The following is a 27293-nucleotide window of genomic DNA, read 5'->3' on the forward strand; positions in this document are numbered from 1 at the left end:
TTGTGTAACTTTCTCCATTCTCCTGTAATTTCATCCTTCTTAGCCCCAAATATTTTCCTAAGAACCTTATTCTCAAACACCCTTAACCTATGTTCCTCTCTCAAAGTGAGAGTCGAAGTTTCACAACCATACAGAACAACCGGTAATATAACTGTTTTATAAATTCTAACTTTCAGATTTTTTGACAGCAGACTAGATGACAAAAGCTTCTCAATCGAATAATAACAGGCATTTCCCATATTTATTCTGTGTTTAATTTACTCGCGAGTATCATTTATATTTGTTACTGTTGCTCCAAGATATTTGAATTTTTCCACCTTTTCGAAAGATAAATCTCCAATTTTTATATTTCCATTTCATAATGTTTCATACCATGAAGGATTAAATTTTCTTGCACCTTTAGCACTGACTTTATGAACAATAGAGCTTAATGCAGGAGTGGGTCGTCCATTTCCAAAATACTTCTCTTTTCAATGTCATTACGACGCGAAAACGGACAACGTAACAGTTTACTTATTATATCAGTCATAATATAATATTATTGTTATCACTTACATTAACTATAAATCACCAAATATACGTAACATTAATATACAGTACGTACTTGCAAAAATCACATTTTCTAAAATACACTGTTAAAAAAACATATTTTAAAACACACTGTTTAAAAACTGTTATACTACTCGTAACAATCTACGTTCCAACTCGTGAAACTTTCAAACAGAAATTTCGCAAATCGTAGGTGTTCGATAATGCTCGTGGGTTCTCGTTAGGGCAGGCAGAATTCTAGCGCGCTGGCTTAAGCATAGAACGCATGCGCTAAGAAAGCATTTAGAATAGCGATCTCTTTTAATGCTTACTCCAGGGCCAGCTTTGAAGTTACGTGGAGGGTCGGCTAACTTCGCTTCTGCCTACCTTCTGACCCATCGTGATCTGTCCAGTGTATTCTTGTCGCATAAATCGAACTGCCAGTAGTAAGCAACGTCCAACTAACCCTCAAAAAATCCCATTCATAGTTAATTGAAGAATTTCTAAGCACCTAGACAAGAGTATATAATTATATAAGGTTTTCCAAATGTGTTGGGGTAGTTAATAAATATCCACTTTTAGGTTTTTCTAAATGTGTTGAGGTAGGCTTAGCCTACCCTGCCTGCCCTGAGGAGCCGCCTCTGAGCTGCATACAGACAACAGCAGCAGAAACAATAGGCTACACAGAAGATAGGAGAATTAAGAAACCTTGGGTCACAGGGAAAATGTTGGAGAAGATGGAGGAGAGGAGAAAATGGAAAAACATCAACACAGAAGGTAGGAGGAACTACAGAAAACTTAACTACGAACTAAGAAGAGAAACTAATAAAGCGAAAGAAGACTGGATGAAAGAGAAATGTAAAGAAATAGAGGATCTAGAGAGAAGAGGAAGATACGATTTAATGTACCGCGAAGTAAAATGTTTGGACTTCACAAATAGGAAAACCAAATTCATATAGTTGATAGAGGACGAAATTGGAAATGAAATAACAGGCAGACCAGGAATACTGAAGAGATGGACGAAATCTGGATTATGTAATAATAATAATAATAATAATAATAATAATAATAATAATAATAATAATAATAACAATACACACAATAATAATAATAATAATAATAATGATAATAATGATAATAATAACAACACACATAATAATAACAATAATAACAATGTAAATAATAATAACAATAATAACGTTAATATAATAATAATAATAATAATAATAATAATAATAATAATAATAATAATAATAATAATACGAGATAGCATTTGTAACTTCTTAGCCTAACATGGATTAAGTTACTGTATCTCAAAGCAAATTTTTATTTATTCAGCATAAACACCTTTTAGCCACAGAATAAACATGGAAAATATCTGTTATTCGGTTGAGAAGCTTTTATCATCCAGTCTGTTGTCAAAAATTCTGAAAGTTGGAATTTATAAAACAGTTATATTACCAGTTGTTCTTCATGGTTGTGACACTTGGACTCTCACTTTGAGAGAGGAACATAGGTTAAGGGTGTTTAAGACTAAGATGCTTAGGAAAATATTTGCGGCTAAGAGGGATGAAGTTACAAGATAATGGAGAAAGTTACACAATACAGAACTGCACGCAATGTATTCTTCACCTGACATAATTAGGAACATTAAATCCAGACGTTTGAGATGGGCAAGGGTTGTAGCACGTATTGTGCGAATCCAGAAATGCATATAGAGTGTTAGTTGGGAGGTCGAAGGGAAGAAGACTTTTGGGGATGCCGAGACGTAGATGGGAAGATAATAATAAAATAAATTTGAGGGAGATGGGATATGATGATAGACACTGGATTAATCTTGCACAGGATAGGAACCGATGGCGGGCCTATGTGAGGGCGGCAATGAACCTACGGGTTTTTAAAAGCAAGCAAGTAAGTAAGTAAACACCTTTCATCACTATACACTCAGCATAATCATCATAGAGCAATTTAAGTCTTTAAAAAATTGTTGCATTTAGTCTATAAACTATTCTTCAGTGACGTCTGATAAATATTTGCATGGAAATTTATTATGCTTTTGCATACAAATCCAGTCTCTGATATCTTTATCCCACATTTTTCTGTGGTTATGATGGACATTAAGTAAAGAAATGCAATTACAAGTTGTCACCTTGCTACCTGCTTGTTGGCTCCGATGCTGTTCAACACTTAGTGATAGCTAAACATTATGAGGAAGGTCGTTTCGATAGTCACGCCGACGGACGTCTCTGCGCCTACGTGTTCAGCCGGTGAGAGCGTGCCTGTTCTGTGCAATGCGCATGTAACCTATAGAGTGGTTAGCGTGCTGTACCACTTGTAGTACTGCACGATCCGATTAAGCCAATAGGCCTATACGTTTTCAAGATACAATTTATAAAATACTTTTCTTCTACATGACAACGTTGATGACATAATGGGAAATTAAAATTATGGATAAAGAAAAAAACTCTGGTAGAAGTTAGTTCCATAGTCGCCCACGTTACGTCTCAAAAGATTTGTTTAGCTGTAGAGTATAAAATGAAACTATAGTGAAATTACAAAATCGATATGTTCAAGGAAATACACACCTTCAGCTTTTTCAAATTTAGTGTTCATTCTTTCTCGATTCAAAGCACTGTTAGAAATTATTATTGACTGAAATTTAAGGAGGAACAAACATGTTTCTTCTTTATTAACAGACTTCGCAAAACAATTTACAAGTTTATTTTTTACTCTTACATCCCTACAAATATTCTGCGATTAGTTAATGTGGGTTTGATTCAATAAATCATCTAATATAAAAAAGGATGTTGGGAGGAAAAACAATTTTGAAACTTTCTACATTGATATTGCTTAAAAAGTGAATAATTAAAACTTGCTTAAAGAAGTCAATTGATTATATCCGACAGATTCTGTAACATCGGTGTATTTCTTCATTCAAACTGTATTGATTTATTTCTCTTTTTATCTTCGTAATTCCTATTTTGTAACTATTTTGTTAAATTTTGTAATTTAATTGTAAGTACAGAATTGGCCATATTGATAGGACACATTTCAAATGCATGTTTTTAGGCATGGAAGAAACACATTTATTAAATATTATGTGTAACTCATAACCAAAATATAGGAGTTTAGCACTATGTTCGTTTCAATATTACATCCATTAGATGGGCACCACCTTGAAGAGAACATTCTTGGGCTCTCTTAGTCATATTCTCCATAATGTGGTGCACCAAGTCGGCTGGGATGGCCCCCTATCTCTCTTCGGATGTTTCTTTGAGTTCATCAATCGTATTCGGTCTTATGATGTACACATTCTCCTTCAGGTAACCCAAGAGGAGTAGAAATAGAAGTTACACTAGTGAATACAATATTTTCCAATATTCCCCACATATAGTCCAAAATGTAATGTAGAAGTTCAGGAACAAACTGACATAATGTCATTAAGTGTTAATCTTAAAAAAAATATTTGTGTATGATCGCCTTCAATGTAACCAGAAGACTTTACACATTATAGCTACTTATTTGGAGACAATAAGAACACAGCATTGTAGACTCCAATTTCTACTAAGGGTGATTTGAAATTATTTTCCTTACAACACAATAATAACTAATGGTAGTATATCTGAAAATATCAGAAAATTAAGCAGTTAGCTGACTTCAAAGAGCAGAGATTACTTCATTAATAAATATGAAGAGTGTTAAGAATGTTTAGGTATGATTTTTTTCTTTGTGTAACATTTACTACTATGTTGTTAATTTTATATATATATCTTTTCTCTATTACAGTAAAACATCAAACAGTTAATTTCAATAAAGATCTTTGTGTTTATGTACAAAATGAAATATTGTTAATAAATAAATCTGATACATTCCAACATAACAGATTTGCTTGGTCATGTCTAAATCATTTCCAATTTCACAGTCCATTTCCTACCTCTACTACTCTACTTCATGAGATATCTCGTTCTGAAAACACTTATGGTATTGTAATTTACAAAAAAAAGGTTTCTGGCTAAAGATCTTAAAACAAAAAAAAAAAAAAACAAAAAAAAAAGAACAAACAAAGGAATTGTAATAGGGATGGTTACATTTCAAACATTCATGTTAATATGAATGTAACGGGGATGTGCAAAGAAGTATTTTGAAATTCCCGCTATTTCCGGTGCAGGAAGTCGTTTGAAAATACCGCCATTTTTGTGCATGTGGCGCTCCACTGCTGATAAAAAGAAGCTTCTTGACAGATTACACTTAATCCGCCTCTTGAGCCCCTCTCTTCTATTCTACTCCTCTTGAGGTAACCCCATAAGAAGTAGTCAGCTGGGGTTAGATCCGGGGCTCTGGATGGCCATTGGATGTAGCCGAATCTGGAAATGAGGCGTCCAGAGAATTGTCGTCAAAGGGTTTCCATTGGTAGTAATCCTGTGTGGCACCATCCTGTTGAATCCACATGTCTCTAAGACCGAGCCGTCTCATTTTGGGAATAAAAAAATTAGAGTAACAAGTTTTTATAGCGCTGAGCATTAACTATGACGCTTGCATTATGATGTTCATCCTCAAAAAAGTAAGGACTTTTCACGTATGCATGAGTCACTGCACACTACACAATGATCTTGGCACTATATAAGAACATTTCATGTAAGAGTTGTGGGTTTTGTCTATCCCAAAATCGACATTTTTGTTTGTTTATATACCCAGTTGAGTGGAAATGAAATTCGTCTGACGTGATCAGGTGTTCCATAAAGCCATTTTATCTGTTGTTCTCTCACAGAATGTCACTCTGTGAACCTTATCTTGTTGGCACAATGCATTCACAAATTGCAAGTTATAAGGATACAGTCATACAGGATTACTGCCAATGGCAACCCTTCGACAGTTCCCTGGACGCCTCATTTCCAGATTCGGTGATATCTAATAGCCATCCAAATCCCCGGATCTAACCCCACCAGAGGTTCACAGGATTACCTCCTGTGGAGTTACTAAAGGAGAAAGTGTACACCATAAGACCGAATACGATTGATGAACTCAAAGAAAACATTCGAAGGGAGTTAAAGGCCATTCCAGCCGACTTTATGCACTATGGAGAGTATGACTAAGACAACCCAAGAATATTTTCTTCAAGGTGATGCCCATCTAATGAATGTGATATTCAAACGATGAATATAGTGCTAAACTCAGTGGCGGTTCCTCGGGGGAGGGAAGGGAGGAACGTCCTCCTCACATTTTTTTCTTTTGAAAGTAAATACCAAATAAAATATGTGCCTTGAAATTCGAGGAAGATTCGATAATTTTTAAGTTCTCAGCTATAAGAAAACCTCGGTTGATCGAGTTTTAAACGACGCGCGCTCATGTGCTGCTAGAAAACTGTGAGAAAGATGCGAGATTGTCTGTGTGGAGGAAAGGCACTCCATTCCTCCTTTACTGCAGTCAACACACATAGACAACAGCGCACTAGCGGCCAGAGAAAGAAGCAGACTTTTAAAGCAAGTAATGAACGGACAGGGAGGAGATCCTCCTCTGAATCAGCGCATGGGAGGGAAATAGAAACCGACTAGTCATGCAGCAAGCTCGTTACCGCTGCCATCTAACGATGCTTCATTCAACCAGACTATAACACATCTAGGAGGAGACACAATAAAAACAGTTTTAACGCAAAGCTATGAAAGATACTATATAAACTTTTTTTTTTAAATTATAAATAAAAAATATTATTCATTGCACTTTATATAGGCTACTATTCATGGTTTGAAACTTTCAAGGACATTTGAAAGTTAAAGTTGGGTTTATATAAAACAAAGAGGAAGTAGTTAGTTCTACGTTAGTATCGCAGTCTTTTGGCTCCTGAAATTCACTTCCATTCATTGTTCTACTAGACAGGACAACATCCACAAGACCTGACATTCTTCAAAAGCATGTGATACTGATCTTATAAAATGTACATGTGGCAACACAGACCACGTGGTTGGGTGCAGTATTCTCGCTTTCCTCAGATTATTTCCCATTCCCATTTCCGTAAAACGGTTCCGATTACGTGTTAGTAGCTATAGTCTCTTCCAACACGTGTGATGCTGTAGTGTGCGCGAGAAATGCTGCGAGGTTGTGAATTTCCTTGTAATTGTTAATTTGTGAAATTATTAAATAATGAATGGAAGTGAAAACATAATATATTTTGTAAAATTTAGGAAACTCAGTTTACAAGAACAGATTATTGCTATACAGAAGGGAAGGCCAACCCCAACTCTACCTGGTCTTAAATGTATGCATGTAGGCTAATTTGTAGAATGTTTCATTCAAGAAGGTATCATTTCGTGCTGTTAACTTCTTTCCTCCTCTTAAGAAATACGCAGAAACCACCACTGGCTAAACTCCTATAGGCTATTTTGGTTCTTTCACATAGCGTTTATTAAAAGTGCTTCTTCCATTCCTAGAAATGTGTTCAATCAATATGGTCTATTATGTATTTTAATACAAAATTATTATTTATAGGAACTGTCTTCGAGCTTGCTCAGATGGATGTGTGCTATGCTTATTCTGTCTATTAATTTTGTATTACAGTGTGTAGAAATAAATAGAATGAAATACACTATTTGTGTCTCAGATATGATAATACGTTCACATGCAATAGTTGTAACGACTTTACATCGGACAGACTAGTACAGTAGATCTTTTTGAACACGATACGACGAACACATCACACTAACTTCAACCACATCTACAACAACATAGAAATAGATAAACCTAAGGAGATTTTACAAATTGCATCGAAAAGCGAAAAACTAATCATGCTAGAACAATACAAAATATACAAAAACACAAACAAAACGTAATATCCTAGATACTCAACTGCATTTCAAAACACACACCCTATTCGACACAATACTAATCTATCACAAACATACCCCCACTATTACCACACATTCTCCCCCCACCACTACAATTTCAAGCAACAAGACACCAGAACAATGCACAAGACATACTAGGCTGTTAGAAAATAGCGCACACTACGCCGAAACTAGTCAGAAAGGTATAGTTAGTGCCTTCGCAAGTTTCATATAGTTAATACAGTGTATAATAAAAGGTTGTTAGTTTAACAAATTTTAACAAATTATATTTAAGTTTGATTTATAATCACTTTAACTGGGAGGTCATATTGCGACTGTCTCTTGTATGGTACACCGTCAATACATTAAAATTTTATTTTGCTACCAACTGTCTTCTACTATGTATAACTGCACTTTGTCTCACGAATCAGCATTTGTATCATTGTTATAGCGGAAGTGGAAACCAATCCGGCATATCTTTTTGAAATAACTAACTTCCTAGTTATTTATGATCTAGGAAAGCACTAAATGAAAGCCCCTATCAGATTGGCCGTCTCCGGGAGATGAACCAGGGCCCTTTCTAATATAAATATAATATTTTACCACTGAGACTATCAGCCTGATATCGCAATCGGCAAAGATTCTCCTGCGAATACTGAATCGACGTTTCTTGGATAGTTAGGTTGAATTGCTACAACACTCGGAAATCTGCCTCGCCGCAGTCATGTAGTGCATAGTCAACTATTGCGATACACTCGGAAATCGACCATATCCAGTTTACTCTCTGTATCTGATTTATAGCCGTAATAACAGCCAGTCGTAACAGACATCTCAAAAGAGAGATGGAAGGTAGTTCACTAAGGGAGACAGACCTGATCTCTTATATCTGCATTACGAGAAGAAAGAGGCGTGTTTTAGCGGCGATGTTGCTAGACTGTTCAAACTTCCAACTCAATTTTCTAATTAACCTTGCATTTAGCCACAAAATGTAATACAGGTTTTCTATTCATTTTAGTGCACCCCATCGTTCCTTTCAATCTGCAGGATTATTTCACTTACATTCTATATATAGATCGTATGGGGAGACTGAAGGAAGGCTGAAATTAGGGAAGATTGGAGAATACTGCATTGGCAGTGAAAGACCTGCCATTGGGTAGAAAACTATGAATAATATATTATTGTTTTATTCGAGTATATTATTATACTTCGAATATATTATTATTATTATTATTATTATTATTATTATTATTATTATTATTATTTACTCCTATTATTATAATTACACTCATCAAATTTAATTTCGTTTAGGAGGAGAGGAAATCTTAGCGTTAGGTCTACTAAGGAGAAATCTCAATGAAAAAAAGTGGCTCATAAATGTATGTAGGCTATCGTAGTATTAAATATTTTAATGACGTTATGGATTAGCAGCTTGTCTGCTCTGCCAATGAAATAACCGCTGTAGCAGCTGCCTGGCTCCGAACTGGAAATGAAATAATAGTAGTAATAAAGGTCCCTGCATTTTGCAATCTACAACTGCAACGGTGATTGAATCGCTCGCAGATGTCAGCAACCTCTGCGACAGTTGCAGAAATTAGGGCGGATATACACACTAATTTCGAGGCAATTCTTTCTATGCAGTGGGTTGCAGATTGGCTGCGACATGAGCATACAAATGTACCAGCATACGAATATAATCCTTCCATGGTTCGCTTTCAAAATGCCAAGAATAGAAAGATAAACGCAACAATATCCATGTGAATTAATTACAAATAATTCCACGATACGTCCTAGAAAACAAACCTAGGACTCTTACAGCTGACTTAAACGTCAGAGTTATCACGTGGGTGTATGTGTATGTGGTGTATGCGTATGCGGTGTATACGTATGCTGTGTATTACTCGGGACAGCTATCTTTACCGGCGACTTGTTTTTAAACCAACTAGACTGCGCTGCAATATCGAGAGAGCACTCAACAGCAAAATAATATTGATGCAATCAGTTGCTGCTCTGTCACTGTGCGAAAAGGAAGTCACTTCGGAACAGCGTTGCCAGCCCTGAGGCCTGATTGGATTGCACATTTGATTCCAAATTATCGTACTTTTGATTGAAGGATCGTACACTACATAGGGTAAACATTGGTAGTTTCATGATAATTTCATGAAAACTAATTTAAAATGCAAATGTGTAAATATATCCTTATTCTGATTTTTTCATCTAAAAGACGATAACTTGCTGTACAAATCTGGAGACATAAAAAATTGGATACGTTCTTGAATATGTGCCAAAAACCACTTTTACAACTTAAGCTGAAAGGTTGGTTATTTCGTGATAACCTTGGTAATTTCGTGATATTGCATTGACAATTTCGTGAGAGGTAGAAGAATTGTGTAAAAATTCATTAATGTCAAAAGAAATTCTCATTTATTGTTACAAGACTTAAACATAGTAATTCCGTCTAATATTCATAGCAAGAAAACATAGAAATACATATCAACACATAATAAGAATTAAATAAAAGTAAAAATTGAAATTGAAAAGGGATCTTCTTTGCCCTGAAAGGGTGAACTCTTTCATTACGGACTTTATTATAGCCGATATTATTAGGGTAACTCCAAAAGTAATGCATAACGTTTGTTTAAAGATTATATTTTTATCCTTCAGCTTTGCTATTTTCACAGAATGTAGATGCATCCTTTAGGAACAAAATGTCACTTTTCCACATAATCCCCGTCCCTTTCAACTGTCTTGCGTAACCTAGGAACGAGGGCCTGTAGACCAGCACGGTAAAAGTCTGCACCAACACGTCTGAGCCACTCTTTAGCAGCGTGCACAAGGGACTCATCTTCTAACCTCGTTCCACGAAGAGATCCTTCAGTTTACCAAAGAGATGGTAATCGCACGGTGCCAGTTCAGGACTGTAAGGCGGGTGTTCCAGTGTTGTCTATCCGAATTTTCTGATCTGGTCTGTGGTCTTGTGACTGAGATATGGCTGTGCGTTGTCGTGCAATAACAGAACATCCTGCTTCTCCCGATGTCGTCGAACACGACTCAGTCGAACTTGAAGTTTCTTGAGAGTTGCAACATACCCGTCAGAATTAATGGTGGTTCCGTGTGGCATGATGTCCACAAGCAAGAGTCCTTCTGAATCGAAAAACGCAGTAGCCATAATGTTTCCTGGCGAAGGTGTACTTTTGAATTTCTATTTCTTTGGTGAATTTGCATGATGCCACTCAATTGTCTGCCTCTGTCTCCGGTCCAAAATGGTGGAGCCATGTTCCATCTTCTGTCACAATTCTTGCAAGTAAATCATCTAACACTTATCATTGACACTTAGCATGATAACAAATCAAACAGAAGCTACACTGAACCCATTGCGTCTCCCTTCTCTTTTTTGTTATCACATCTTGTCTTCAGATTTCTAAAATTCCTATTGTAATACATTTTATACGATTTTAAAAATTGTAACACTTAATGTTCAACAAAATTTCGCCTCAAACAGCTAAGATTTCTGTCAGTAAAGCTAAGCCTATATGGCGACTACAAATGTATATAAAATTCCAAAAACATTTCCTAAAATTTCATGAAGATACACTAAATCTTTGAATCAAATATCATACGCTTACCTTTAGTAATAAGCCTGTAATGTAATTACAAACATCCACAAAATTTGTATGCCTGAGAAGTCGACGCAAACTTGCTCTCTCCAAACATAAAAGCTCACTGAAGCAACTACAATAGTCACACAAAGCGTAGCTGTATGTTTTTGGAAACTGGACAACATGTGCAATCCCTTGGCGTAAATTTGAATCTCGTAACACTATTGGTTAGTTCACAAAAGAACAAAGAAAAAGTATCACGAAATAACCACTGCCACGAAATTACCAATGTTTACCCTATAAAATGGGCCTATTTTGATTATTTTATCTAAACTTCCTCCACAGTGTTTTATTTAAACGATTTTTTTAAATTCTTATAAGAAAATAATTATTAAATATTAGCACATAAAATGATTTTTAAACACTTTGTTGTCTTCAGAAGGATCCACAACAGCAGGAATATAATAGCCAGAATCTACATCTAGCCCTTTTACAGTTCGTTTCATCAGAGCAAAACCAAGCTTCAAATTAAGGAATTGTTTACCATAATTTTCTACAATTTTATTTCTGTTCTGTATATTTAGGTACACTGTATGTAGATTTTTTGAGAGTAGGACCTACTAGGGCCGCTATCAGTATTTTCTGATTCCATTGCGACTATTTTACGTCAGAACCTATCACAATGACATCTGATTCCTTACTGCTCGTACACTACCACGAAACACGACTGGCACGAGGAAGTACCATATATAATAGGCTGTTCCTTGTTCCTATTTATGTACAAAATAGACCCATATATTGAATATGTTTATTTCCTTGTTCTGTTATGGTGTTCTCGAAACATTACAACCAACTTATTAGTTATTACATAATTATGTGGTGGCTACAGTAATTATGTTTAGAATATCGAGAGGATTGGAGAGACCATTTCTCTGACATATTTAGAAATAAACAATGGAATGTTTGTCAGCATAATTTTTGAATAGCCACAAGTAGTGGTCAATACGTGATTTCTTGTCGCTATAATAATGTTTACCAAAATCAAGTTGTCATGTCACCTGGGCTTGGAGACAAAGAAGAGCAATGTTTATAGAAATATGTTTTGCGACAGTCGACTTCTACAGTAATTGTAACCCAGAAGTGCATAAAAACGTTGCATAAAAATAATTACAATGAGAAAAATTTTCATTACATTCCTTTATTTCCTTAAAATAGGCTTTTATTTTATTAATTTAAAACTGAATCAAATGAAGGTTTATAAATTAAGGTTTATAAATTAAATTGATTAAAATCTGAAATCAAATAACTCAGAAGGTCTGCGTTGAAGTAAAAACAACCATATATAGACTTCAAGCTAGATTTTTTTCTAAATATATTTAGTTACTTGCAGTTATTTTTTCCTCTTGTATTTTGAGTCACCTTCTCTAAACATAAACCAATTGTAGTCCCCCTTCATACTAAAATCCCATCTTCCTTGATATCGTTGTTCTATTCTGTGTATATCTTGATAGAATCTTTTCCCTTGTCCATGCTTACAGCTCCTAAGTTCTCTGGGGACAAGTCCAGAAGGGAATGTAGGAAGTGTATTTTGAAAGTCATTCGACAACCTAGCTTCTGGTAATTATGCAGGAGTTCTTGTACAAGCTGTTAGTAATTGTCAGCTTTATTATTACCTAAACACCCACAATAACAACGCTTCAAAAAGCATTCCAAGCTTCTACGTAGTTCCTCAACACTTTTTTTTTCGAAGCTCTCGTCTTTCGAAAGGTTCCTAATTTGAGGGCCAACAAAAATTCCTTCTTTCACTTTAGCTTCACTGAGTTCCGGAAACCATATTCCTTACATTTGCAAAACCTTATCCAATTTTAGCGAAACTCTACATTATACCAAGGAGGAAGCAGTACTTTTTCCGGTTTTACTAAAGGGGCATACTTGATATTATGTTCTCCTGGGACATAACTTTCTCTGAAGTCAGTCTTTCACTGTAGTCTATAGTGTTTTTCAGTCACTCTACTATCCCATAAACATGAACAAATAAATTTTCATCCACTCTGATAGCCAGGCTGCACTTAACACCAGAACCGTCAAGCAGTCATTTTGGCCGCTTTCCATTTTTAAATTCGCTACTACTGCTACAGTTTTTATCGTGTACTGTTATGAGTTTATGAATTTTCGTAAGTTATTTCGTAAATCATCTCGTCACAACAATATTTGCTTTCTCTAAATTAGTTCCGCAGTTATTGGCCTTCATACTTAGAATCGCCGAGCGGTCAGTTTCACTACTACAATATAATTTTTTTTTTCCAAAAAACGTTATAACGAGTTTTGTGCTTTTAATAAAACCCAATAACTGAAATTGAATTCCCACAATGAAGTGGATGTCTTCGATCGGTATTTGTGTGTTAGCTGGTCTGTGGCAATTTATTTTGTCAATTATTTCCAAATAATAATAATCTATCGCTAGCGATCGCAGTGTGACAGACAACGACCTCCACAAATGTAAGATTGCTGAAGATTATGTGGTAACAGAGCCATTGAACCTGAACCTGGATCCAGTAGTATTCCAATCTTGCCATGTCTGTGACTCAAGTGCTAGGGCACTGGGTTCTCATCCAGGCGGCCCGGTTCCGATCCCTGACCAGCTCGTGATGGAATTTGTTTTTGACAAAGACGACGTTGCAGAGAGTTTTTAACGGAGAACTCCCGTTGCCCTTTATCATTCCACCAACACCCTCCATCTCCCCCTTATTTCATCTATCATCTCCAATAATACAAATAGATTGGTTGAAGTTTTGGCGGTAGTACGGGTTTCCGATGCTGATATAGAAAGGGCTTGGTGCTCCGGGCTTCTGGGGCTTATCAGGCTATTCGTCAGCGAAACGGGACCTGATTCTATAGGGGGCTGAGGCTGGATGGCCCACCTGTAAGCGTCGGATTCACAGTGTAATTCAGGCCACTGTCAGGCCCCTAGTCTTCAGTGAAAAAATGGGAGGAACAGGCCGGGAGATTATTCGATTCCTGCGTTTTGATCTAACGTAAGAAGCACGATTTATTGTTACCATGGGAGTAAGAGAAACAGTGAAGTATGTTGTTTTGAGCAAATGAATATATTGTATATAGGCCTATTTTGAAGTTGATAGGAGAGTAAGAGAAACATTGAATTACTATTAAGTGTTGTTTATTTTGTTATTTATCGCTGTACTGTGTTATACTGATAGAAGCGGTCAAAATGATAGCATCGACGGTTCTAAGTATATATATATATATATATATATATATATATATATATATATATATATATATATATATATATAGGGGAGAGTCGGGTAGTATCGGACAGAGCGTTTCTTTCATCTACCACCATATGGTAGTACCTGAATGACATGGTTACGTTTCTCTATGCGACATCACAGAAACGTAACCATGTCAATCAGGTACTATCATCGTGTGGTAGATGAAAGAAACTCACTGTCCAATATTACCCGATGTCCGATACTACCCGACTCTCCCCTATATATATATATATATATATATATATATATATATATATATATATATATATATAACTAGTTCCGGCAGTTCTAGCGTTAAAGCACTCAGTTTCCACCAATTCAATTCAAAATTGGTATGGGAATGTTACCAAGAACTACAATCACTCTCTCCTCGCAATGCTGTTAAACTGTATTGGGAGCCTGGTCATAAAGGCATAAAAGGCAATGAGATAGCTCACACTCTGGCCAATAAAGGGGTTCAGACCTCATTTATAGGGCCAGAACCCATTTTAGATCTTAGGAATAAGTTCAGAAAAAGCCAAATCCACTGTACAAAAATGGGTTTCAAATAAATCTTATAAAAGATGGAGGTAGATTCCCAGAATTAAACTCTACAGGCTAATAATAAAAAAGCCTAGTAAAAATCTCACCGATGCTCTATTAAGATTGAATAAACAATCATTAAGAAGTCGGCCTAGTTGGCGCAGTTGGTATAGCGCTGTGCTTAAATGCGACAGGCTCATGTCAGTAGATTTACTGGCATGTAAAAGAACTCCTGCGGGACAAAATTCAGGCACACCGGCGACGCTGATATAACCTCGGCAGTTGCGAGTGTCGGTAAATAAAACATAATATTCATTCATCATTAAGAAGAGTTATCTGCTTCCTAACTGGGCATGGTGCTTGCAGGAAACATCTTCAAACAATAGGAAGGTTCATAGGAAACCCATCTTGTCGTTTATGTAAACAAGCCATGAAACAGCAAGACATCTACTAATGAATTGTGAGGCCTTAGAGCGGAAAAGATATCAAATCTTTGAAGCCGGCCCACAACCAAAAGTAAACTCCGATTTAGTGAAGCAGACAATACATTTAATTAAAGATGTAGAATCTGATTCTGAATCAGTAATTAGGAAGAGCACAAAAAGTCTTTGAGGCTGAGGTGCATTGGGGTGTGATATATACAAAGTGTCCCATTTATCTTGTACACCTATTATAACTTTTTTTGTTTGGATAGGTATTGGAATTTTTGTTTTTGAGCGTTATGTTAGAACGAGGGGTTGGTTAACATGAGTGTGGAGATTTGGCGCATGTAAATACATTATGGTATAATACATACGTGACGTCATCAATTTTTCAAATAGCACTACATACTTTAATCATGTTACATTGATTACACACACTAAGACGAGTTCACAAATTTATCACAATATCAACTTCCTAATCAATAACAACAAAACGAAACAAAAACGTACTTCCAATGTGATAATGTTATGCTTTGAAGATGTTCCAAATAGTGACCATTCACATTAATGCAGATTCGAAGGAGTTCCCCGAAAGACCGTATGACTGCCCGGCATGTTGCTGGCTGAATGGACACACAAGCCTGTCAAATGCGTTGCTGCATGTCGTCTGGTGTTGTCAGAATATTCTGGTACACACTGTCCTGTACAGTTCCCTACAGAAGAAGTCGAGTGGGGACAGGTCCGGAGAACGTGCAGGCCACTGTACGTGGATTTTGGCATCTACAGTTGTGGTTTGTTTACATGTTAAGACAGCAAACACACATCACACGAAGTGTACGGACGTCAGTCGTCTTTCGTTTTGTGTAAGTTAATGCATAGATTAATGGGGCACCACAACAAACGGCACATTCTGATGGCAATCATTTTGCATTTTATTGTTGTTATTGATTAGGAAGATGGCATTGTGATACATTTTTGAACTCGTCTTAATGTGTGTAAACAATGTAACATGATTAAAGTATGTAGTGCTATTTGAAAAATTGATGACGTATGTGTATTTTGTACCATAATGTAATTCCATCCACCAAATCTCTACACTCACGCTAGCCCCTCGTTCTAACGTAACTTTCAAAAACAAAAATTTCAATACTTATACAAACAAAAAAGTTATAATAGGTGCATACGATAAATGGGACACTCTGTGTGTGTGTGTGTGTGTGTGTGCGTGTGTGTGTGTATATATATATATATATATATATATATATATATATATATATATATATATATATTTGACAATAACAAAGCATCAGAATGACAAACGTAAGAATAACAAAAAAATTGTATGTTTTCAAAATAAAGAACCAAATTAAGTAAACATGAAAAATATTAACATCACAACAAATGTATGATTAGAAATATCTATCTTCAATAATCCTCAACCATTTTAATCAGAATGATTTATTTCCAGATCTTGAACGATATGTTGTACAATGTTAGTCGCATTGAATTCTGTCACCATCAAAGCACCGCTCCTCTCTCTCAGTGGTGGAATAGACTCATCGTACTTAATCTCAAAACTGTTCATATCAAATGTAACTAGTCCTCATCTTGAAAAGGGCTAATCACGTGACTTTGTTGACTGTTAGCCACGTGAAGCGTATCCGTATCTAAGATTGAGATTTGCTTTTTATGTAATGTTAATACTTAATATTGATTATTATTATTATTATTATTATTATTATTATTATTATTATTATTATTATTATTATTATTATTATCATAATCATCCATTTCAGTGATAAATAATCTCGTGTACATTAACTGCCAAGAAGGGAAGCAGAACGAGGTGAAAAATTGGCAAAATATGAAATCTGGAAACCAACGAATTGTACAATGGCTGTATCAGTCAGATAAAAGCGCCTGGTAATCAGCTGACGAGAGCGGGCGGTCGGGCGGGCCTTTAAATCAAGGTCGATGCGCTCCAGACAGTTGCGGCTGTCCTCCTAACTGGTTCGAGTCCCGCTTCGGACGACCACCCTCATCTTGATGCACTTTGTATTCTCATCACGCGGTATGTAGGTCTTGCATGAGCGGATTCTTCCTTTCTCGATCTTAATCGCTCCTCCTTTCACGTTTCGTTAGATATTTCTACATCTATAGTACATTCTTTAAATGTGCATTCCTCATTCCAACTGGTCGTCTCTATTTTCTTATCTTGCTGTTACATGAAGTACTAACAGTATTTTATTTAATGGTGCACAGGTTGTTCATGGTCGAAACTCAACATGGGAGAGAAATGACTAGAGACCGTTCTTTGTCCAAGGAGGCTACAAGATTAAGTATTACTGGAGGTTTTAAGTAAACGATGTGCTAGCGTCTAGTAAGCGAAGTACTTAACAGGTGGCTCACGCTACTCTTGTTTCATCAAGTGGGACAGAACAAAACATGCACCACTTTAACAATTACACTAATATTTACAATTTAAATTATTTAAACTATGTACACTAGAATACGCTATTTTTACTATTTACACTACAATAAAGAATGTAGATCTACGTACAATGATCGAACATTATTTACAATATTAAGCTTATGTACTGTACAGTGTTGTGTATTGTAATGCAAGGTATTTTATTTCATAATACTATAGCTAGAATTTATCATCATCATCATCATCATCATCATCATCATCATCATCATCCTTCCATGTATTGGGCCTAGTGGCCCGTTACGGTCTCTTGCCAACGCTTGAACGGTCTGCCCAAGGATCTCTTGCCCACAGGATGGTAATTTAAAATTTGGCGTGGAATTCTAGAACAAGGCATTCTGATGACATGTGATCTCCAGTTTTGTCTGTATTTCTGTACGTATTCCGTAATGGTTTAATCTGCAGTTCTTTCATAATGTCAAAATTTTTAATGTGATCCATTCTCGTGTATCCCGCTGTACGACGCATAAATCTCATTTCTGCCGCCGTTAATCTTTGTGAATCAATATTACGAATCGTCCAAGCTTCACTACCTAAACAGAGTATAGGTCTGGCCAATGTTTTATAAATTCTGGTGCGCGTGTGTTTTTATACCAAAGTTGGTTTGAATATCTGATTAATTATCCCCATTGCTCTGTTGAATTTAATAATTTTCTCATTCAAATCCTTTTCTTCTTCATATGAAATTTGGTAACCGAGATAAATAAAATTTTTTACTTGTTCGATGATCTTATTATTGATGCAAATTTTGCTACGGACTGGTTCCTTTCCTAAAAAAGCCATCACTTTAGATTTTTCAGTTGAAATTTCCATATTGAAACTTTCTGCCATTTGATTAAAGTTGCAAATCAAACGTTGTAAATTATCTTCTGAATTTGCCATAAACACAATATCACCAGCAAATAATAAGGTATCTATTTGGTACAAACGACTTATCGGTATACTTCCATGTGGTTTCAATCTACATTCCTTAATAATGTGATTCATGTATATTTTAAATAATAGAGGAGATAAACTACAACCCTGTCTCACTCCATGATTTATTCGTTTCCGTTCTGAATATTTGTTTTCAATCCTAACCTGTATATGATTATTATTATTATTATTATTATTATTATTATTATTATTATTATTATTATTATTATTATTATTATAAATATTGTAAATAGCTGATATTAATTGATTTGGAATACCATCATGTGCTAAAATATGCTATAATTTGTTTCTATCTACTCTGTCGAAGGCTTTCTTCATATCAATAAATGCCAGGTGGGTTTCAATATTAAATTCTCTATGTTTTTCGATCAAAAGCTTCAGTGTAAAATATCCATCTGCCCATGATCTGCCTTTTCGGAATCCATTTTGTGCTTCATCCAGCGTAGTGTCATAAAATTGGTTCAATTTAATTTTTAGTAATTTGGTATAAATGTAGCCAGAATTAAGAAGGAGCTAGAATTTATAAAACAGTTATATTACCGGTTTTGTCCGTATGTTTGTGAAACTTGGACTCTCACTTTGAGAGAGGAACAGAGATTAAGGGTGTTTGAGAATAATGTTATTAGGAAAATATTTGGGGTTAAGAGAGATGCAGTTAAAGGCGAATGGAGAAAGTTACACAACGCAGAACTGCACGTATTATATTCTTCATCTGACAGAATTAGATGTCTGCGATGGGCAGGGTATGGGCGAATCCAGAAATGCATATAAAGCGTTAGTTGGGAGGCCATAGGGAAAAAAGACCTTTGGGAGGCCGAGACGTAGATGGGAGGATAATATTTAAATGGATTTGAGCGAGGTGGATATGATGATAGAGGCTGGATTAATCTTGCACAGGATAGGGATCTTTGACCGACTTACGTGAGTGCTGCAATGAACCTGCGGGTTCCTTAGAAGCCATTTGTAAGTAAGTAAGCTGACGTAAGTGTATTTCACAAGGCACTAAATGTCCGGGGCATAAAGATGTTTAAAAATGCCTTCTAACGGCACATTCAATCCTCTTCGGCACATGGGCAAAAAAAAAAAAGAGCAGGTACATACCTGTGCTGGATTATTAAGATTCTACCTGTGACAAAAGAGGCGATTTTAAGTTCTTCAAGGACAGGGGTGAACGGCTTGATTATTGAATTAGGCTACGGCATTCCTTTGCGGAGTTAAGTGAAGGATATGGTAATGCACAAAATAAATTCGTTCAGTTCATCATATTTAGACGAAGAGACATTTTGTCTTATCGTTCTAACTAAATTCCCGTAATACCGGCGTTTGTACAAATTATGTTATTTAACATTGCGCCTTAACAGAGACATGGACGGGGATCACAAATTTTTTCGTTGAACTGGTATGTCCTTTGTACTCACATTTGACTGCATCACCGACACAAAATGACGATTTATTCAGATCCGGATGTAACGATATCTCCTTGATAGTCCACACCTGTGGCCCGGGTTCGAATCCCGGTCGGGGCAAGTTACCTGGTTGAGGTTTTTTCCATGGTTTTCCCTCAACCCAATACGAGCAAATGCTGGGTAACTTTCGGTGCTGGACCCCGGACTCTTTTCACCGGCATTATCACCTTCATATCATTCAGACGCTAAATAACCTAGATGTTGATACAGCGTCGTAAAATAACCCAATAAAATAAAAAAATCTCCTTGTTATTCTTATATAAGACTAAGTAGTGAATAATTAAGCTGAGTATACGTAAGTAATGAAACTAGTTCGATTAATTAAAATATGTCTCAGTGAAACGTACAGTAGAGTCCGCGTAGGCCAGTTTCTGTCTGACGCTTTTCCAATTCACTGTTGACCTAGTTGGCGAATTGGTATAGCGCTGGCCTTCCATGCCCAAGGTTGCGGGTTCGATCCAGGGCAAGGTCGATGGCATTTAAGTGTGCTTAAATGCGACAGGCTCATGTCAGTAGATTTACTGGCATGTAAAAGAACTCCTGCGGGACAAAATTCCGACACTTCCGGCGACGCTGATATAACCTCTGCAGTTGTGAGCGTCGTTAAATAAAACATAACATTTAACATTTCCAATTCACTGCGGGCTAAAGCAAGGAGATGCACTATAGCCTTTACTTTTTAACTTTGCTCTAGAATATGCCATTGGGAAAGTCCAGGATAAGAGAGGGGGTTTCGAATTTAAGTGGGTTGCATCAACTGCTTATTTATGCGAATGATGTGAATATATTAGGAGAAAACACGACAATTTTACTTGAAACAAGTAATGAGATAGGTTTGGAAATAAATCCCGAAAAAAAAAAAAAACAAAATGTTTGATTATGTCTCGTGATCAAAACATAGTACGAAATGGAAATATAAAATTTGGAAATTTATCCTTTGAAGAGGTGGAAGAATTCAAATACTTTGAAGCAACATCAACAAATATAAATGACACTCGAAAGGAAATTAAGTGCTGAATAAACATGGGAAATGTTTGTTCTCATTCGGTTGAGAAGCTTTTGTCATTCAGTATACTTTTCAAAAAAAAACTGAAAGTTAGAATATTTTATAAAACAGTTATACTGCCGGTTGTTCTGTTTGGCTGTGAAACTTGAACTCTCACTTTTAGAGAGGAACATAGGTTAAGGGTGTTCGAGAATGAGGTGCTTAGGAAAATATTTGGGACTAAGAGGGATGACGTTACAGGAGAATGAAGAAAGTTACACAGAGCAGAACTGCACGCATTGTATTCTTCACATAATATAATTAGGAACATTAAATCCAGACGTTTGAGATGGGCAGGGCATGTAGCACGTATGGGTGAACCAGAAATTCATGTAGAGTGTTAGTTGGGAGACTTGAAGGAAAAAGATCTTTGTGGACGCCGAGACGTAGATAGGAGGATAATATTAAAATCTTACTCAGGGTAGGGACCTATGGCGGACTTTTGTGAGGGCAGCAATGAACCTTCGAGTTCTTTAAAAGCCAGTAAGTAAGTAAGTAAGTAAGTACGTAAGTAAGTAAGTAGTACGTAAGTAATAAAAAGTTCTTCTGAAAATGAAAGATTAAGTTACTTAACAGAGGTTTTATGTGAAGGAGCTCGGTTTGAGAATACGGCTAATTCGGCCCTCGGAATATCATATGCTACTGCAGTAAAAGAGGCTATTCAAATGCTGTCCAGTCGTCAATGATCACGGTTCTCTTACAAGCCTGTATTTGTATACGCCCATTATGAAGAAAGCGCTATCTAGCTGACTGTCAGGTCCTTGTTAGCAGCCGAAAGCTATAAACATAAAAGCCACTTCATCGATGGTGAATAGGGGATTTGAAGACTAGCAGCGAGATCCCAAAAGTGAATTAAAGTCGTTCGTTCACAGCTGCTGCAGCTATTTCTTGGCATTTAACAAGTCATAATTTTAGAGAACTTACATTAATATTGGCCAGTCACATCTTATAATGAAGGGACATTAGACCAACAAACAAGAATATTTATCAGTCGCGTCACGTGTAAGCAAATGTGTCTTGTGTATTAATGTGCGTACCGTGTCTTGGCTGCGTGGCCTAAGGCTTCATGGCTTGGACCAGAGTTACGGAATGCTCTGGTTTGAGTGTTCTTAGGAGAAGAAATTTTCTCGTGAAATTTCGCCCACTGTATGAGATCGATAACCATCAAGCATCGTGATGAATTTGAAAAGCTACAGTAAAGTAGACAAATCGGCTTCGCAAGCCAGCTATACAGCCAACCCTACTGGATGCATGATTGTTCATCTCTGATGAGATATGTGGTTGTGGGGAAAGCATATGCCTATATACAGAGTCCAACATTTGGTTCTGACGAGTTTCAACATACTGTTGTAAAGGGACTGTAAGGTTCAAAAATTTGAAAATAACACAGTATGTAGCTTCAATTAAATGCTATCTTGAGAAGGAACTTTGGAAAAAAAAAAAAAAAAAAAAAAAAAAAAAAATCGAAAAGAGGTCCAAATCCGATTTCACAACATAATATCAAAACCAGCTCTGTTATATGGCAGTGAATGTTGGACACTGCGGCAAAAGGAAATAAATAGACTCAACGCATCACAAATGAGATTTCTACGATCACTGACAGGAGTTATCTTGCGGGACCGCATTACGAGCGAAGACATAAGAAATCAGTGGGAAGTTGAGGAGATGACCGCAGACGTCCAACATTATCAACGTAAATGGAGAAACCACCTTCTTAGGATGCCTGAAAATCGTTTACCAAAGAGACTTTTGTATTACCATCCACGAGGACGGAGAGATTTTTCAATAATGCAATTTATTGGAATGTCTTAATTTTTTTTAAATTACACATTTCAAGCGATCCCCTTGGTATCTTATGATCTGTTGTAATCTTACACAAAAATTGCCCATGTGACTTTGCAATAAACCTGGGGTTTCATTGATTTCTAGCACTTCAGCCTGTATCCTGTTCTTCAAATCCTGGATAGTGTGTGTCTCCACAAAAAGAAGTCAGTAGCTGTTAGATCTGGAGATCGAGCCGGCCAATTGATATTTCCAAACCGAGAAATTATGCGTCCTGGGAAGAAATTTCTCAACATTCGCAGTGTGTCTCTGGCAGTATGGGCCGTAACATTTGAAACCACATGTCATCCCTCTAAATGTCTGTAACATCTGTTGATACCGTTCACCATTCATCGTAACAGCTCTCTCATTTCCAACTTAGAAACAATAGGGACCAATTATGACTGTAGCAGAAACAGCACACCTTACGATCACCCTCAAAGCAAGAGTGTTTCAAACCAGACCACACTCTATCCAGGATCTGAAGAATAGGATACAGGCTGAAGTGCAAGAGATCAACGAAACTCCAGATTTATTGCAAAGCGTCATGAACAATTTTCGTGTAAGATTACAACAGGTCATAAGATACCAAGGGGATCACTTTAAATGTGTAATTTTCAAAACATGAAGACATTCCAATAAATTGCATTATTCAAGCTACATACTGTGCTTTTTTTAAACCTTATAGTCCCTTTACAACAGCATGTTGAAACTCTTCAGAATCAAATGCCGGACTCGGTATAATTAAACGCGAAAAAATAGAGACAGCTTCTTAATATAGGCCTTCAACGGAGAAGTGTTATTGCCTTGATTCTATTCAGTTTAATGAATTTGGTGCAAAATATGGAAAATAAAAGTTTATCTTCCTATTAGACTACAGTAAATGTCACTAACTTATGCTCTTGACTAAGAAAAGAAATAAAGTATCAACAAAGAGGAGGATGTGTTGGTGGTGGTGGTGGTGGTGGTAACTTAATTTGTGGATTGGTGGTTATTGATTGTTGGTTGGGGATGGTGGTGGTTAGTGGATGGTGGTTGTTGGTATTTAGTATTTATTTATTTAACCTGGTAGAGATAAAGCCATCAGGCCTTTTCTTCTCCTCTACCATGGAATTACAATTACAATATTAAGAATACAATTAATATTAATATTAAATTTACAGTTACAATAAAAATGAAAGTGCCAAACATTACCTGATTAATGAAGACTAGACAGTTTGTTGTGTAAGTTAAGAACAAAGAAAGAATTTATTTATTGAAGAACAAATTAAACGTAGAATAATTATAAGCCTATAGGAATGAAATTACCGGAGACTGAAATATTTTATGATAGAACAAGAGAACTATTTAGAAGAAGCCATGTCTGAATGAGTCTCAATTACTGACCAAATGCATAGTAAGTTTGTTTATTAATTGAATTTATTTCGATAATCTCTGATGTTAGCAGGCAGCGAATTCCAATCTTGGCAGGACTGTTGTGAAAGAGATGGTGGTTAGTGGCTGTTAATAATGGTTGGTGGTTATTGATGAATGGTGGTGGTTGGTGGTTGTTGATGTTTGTTAGTGGTTTTTGTTAGTTGTTGGTGGTGCTTGGTGATTGGTGGTTATTAGCAGGAGTAAGAGTAGAAGTAGTAGTCAGAATTTATTTAACAAGCTCCCAATTACACAGAGGTTATTCAATGTTGAACAGAAATGGTCGCCATACTTTGCTTGGAGCTCTTTCTTAGGTGCAGGTTCTTTACGTGCTGTATAATATCTACGACATGGGATCCACAGTTAGACTAATATCCGGGGGATGTAATGCTAAGAATCTTCTTCGCTCTCGGCCTGGTCTTAACCCTTCAACCTCGAATGGTAATGATTAGCCACAGACTACAACAAAGATGCGATCAGAGAACGTCATGAAGTACTAAATTGTTGCGAATATCATCATATGTAATGAAGTATCAACTCCAGGAAACTATTCCTCACCTCTACTTCTCTTCATTCATTGCTTTCCTGTGTTTTATCTTTCCCTTATTTCCGTTTATTTTTTCTTTGCTTCTTTATTTGACTCCTTTCCCTGATATACTGTACTGTTCCTTACTCCTGTATTTTTTTCTCTCAATTTTTGTTCCATTCTTAAGTGTCATGATTTTCTTTCTGTCTTTCGGGTCTCTCCTTTTAAACATCTATTTTCTTCTCATTCTTTCAATGTGTTTTTTTTTTAATATTTTATGTTTGTGGTTTTTCTTTATTCCTGTCCTTCTCTCTTCAACCCCTCTTTTCTCCTGTTTCTTTTCTTATTTTCCTTTTTATTTCTCCACTTCTTTCCAATTTACTGTCCACATACGAAGGCTGATCATTAAGCATGACTCTCTTGATAATACTGTACTTCCTTGCATGCTAGAGAAATTTTTTTACCCATAGATGTTAATCTTCTTCACGATAATTTCAGACCTCACACAGCACGACAAACATAGGCATTTTGCATTCCTTTCACCGAAACACTCTGGAGCATCCTCTATAAAGCTCGGATTTAACTTCATACGAATTTCATTTGTTTGTACAAGCTCGATTCAGCGTTAATGGTCCCTGTCCTTGGTTGTTTGGCTAGTGAGCGAGCTGTGTGTTGCGTCAAAAGAAAGAAATTTAATCACAAATGTGCATAGGAGGGGAAGAGGAAAGAGGAAGAATGAAAATAATATTTATGCTCGAAGCTGAAGGACACACATGTCAAGAAAATATAAGTCATTACGACATTGTTCAGTCAACAGATGTAGTGGTTATAGTCCCGTCGCTCTTATTTTCGGCAGCCAATCACGTTGCAGGTCGGCTACATTTAAACGTGTGCGTCTTGTGATTCGCTGATGATAACGTTATGCATTTGCTACGGCTCGATAAATACTTAATATAATCGCCCGCCATTTTGGCTCTTTCGTTGGCGTTTGCAGGAAGCACAAGAGGGCGTTATTTGCCGCTCAATTATTTGATAAATTACAGTGCGTTTGATTTATTATCATAGGAGCTACGGCATGATAATGTTTAACGGTGTAGCAAATAGATTCCTCGTCTGGTAACTCGGTAACGAAAGAACAAAAATGGCGAACGATACTACTTACTTAGACTTTATAGAGCATTCACTTCCTAAGGCGTAAGCAAAGAGGAGGAATCACGCCGGGAATAACAGCGTCGCGACTATACTGTAGTAACGGGACGTGTGGAAGAATATTGGAATTTAAGACGGAGTGTACCGCGACATCATAAGAAGGAAGTGTTACGTGTTATGACTGCGCGGCCTGACCTGTATGACCCAGTCCGCCAGTAGTGATGAGTAACTCGCTCTTAGTAGCCTATATCTATTTATTTTTCTAAGGACCAATATCCCTGAATCAAGCTGTACCACTGGAGAAACATCTTTGAAAAACCGATTTCTGGATGATGCAAATGCACAGGATGCTGTCCAAGATTTGTTGGAACATGAAGGCCCGATGTTACATACTCTTCGATGTTTCGTCCAGTAATTCACTAATAGGCCTACTGTAGTTTTTTTTAATTCATAGAAATATATTTGTTGTTTATGTAAATATGAAGACTAATAACGAACAAGAATATGCTTATTTATGCGTACTGGCTCCAGGGGAAAGATTTTGTCTCATTTAAGGTAGCAGTGAACGTGCTAAAAATACAGCTTACTTACGCTTATTGAAGTTCAATTGGTGTTGGATTCGCATTACTGTTTCTGACTCCAAATTCAAATGTTATGCAAGTGCTGTTTGTTTTATTTCTATGAATTGTAGTGATCATTTTGGTGTAATCCTGTAGAAAGATTGTGATATGTAGAATAAAAATATATTTGTTACACGTCATAGTAACTGCACACAATTAAATCAAATACTACGAGTAAGATTTACGTAAAGTAGAATGTACGTTATTTACTGCGTAACATAAAGTAAAGTCTACGTCAATTACATGACACGATTATTTATTCTCGAATTTTTTCTCTTCCGTATTTTGGACTGTCCTTTTACTAATCAGTCAATTAGCTTGTTATCGGTTTCTCGTAAATTTGTTTTTATATATATATTTAGCTAATAAGCGAAGTGAGTACAATTCAAAAGTATAGGCGTACAACAAAAAATAGTTTTAGTCACTACTGTAACAGCCAGGCTCGTGTACGGTGTGGTCTTAGCCAATAATATAACATATAATTTACAAAAGCAGTTTACTAAATAGGCTACATTAGTTAACTTAATTCAGATCAACAACTAACACACAAGATAAAAAAGAAAGAGAAAAAGAGACAAGAACACATTTAATATAAATTGACAATCAGACAGAAGCCAGTGACATTCAATAAAAACATAAATATAGTCGAC

This window comes from Periplaneta americana, chromosome 8, assembly GCF_040183065.1.
Source record: "Periplaneta americana isolate PAMFEO1 chromosome 8, P.americana_PAMFEO1_priV1, whole genome shotgun sequence".
Taxonomy (NCBI): domain Eukaryota; kingdom Metazoa; phylum Arthropoda; class Insecta; order Blattodea; family Blattidae; genus Periplaneta; species Periplaneta americana.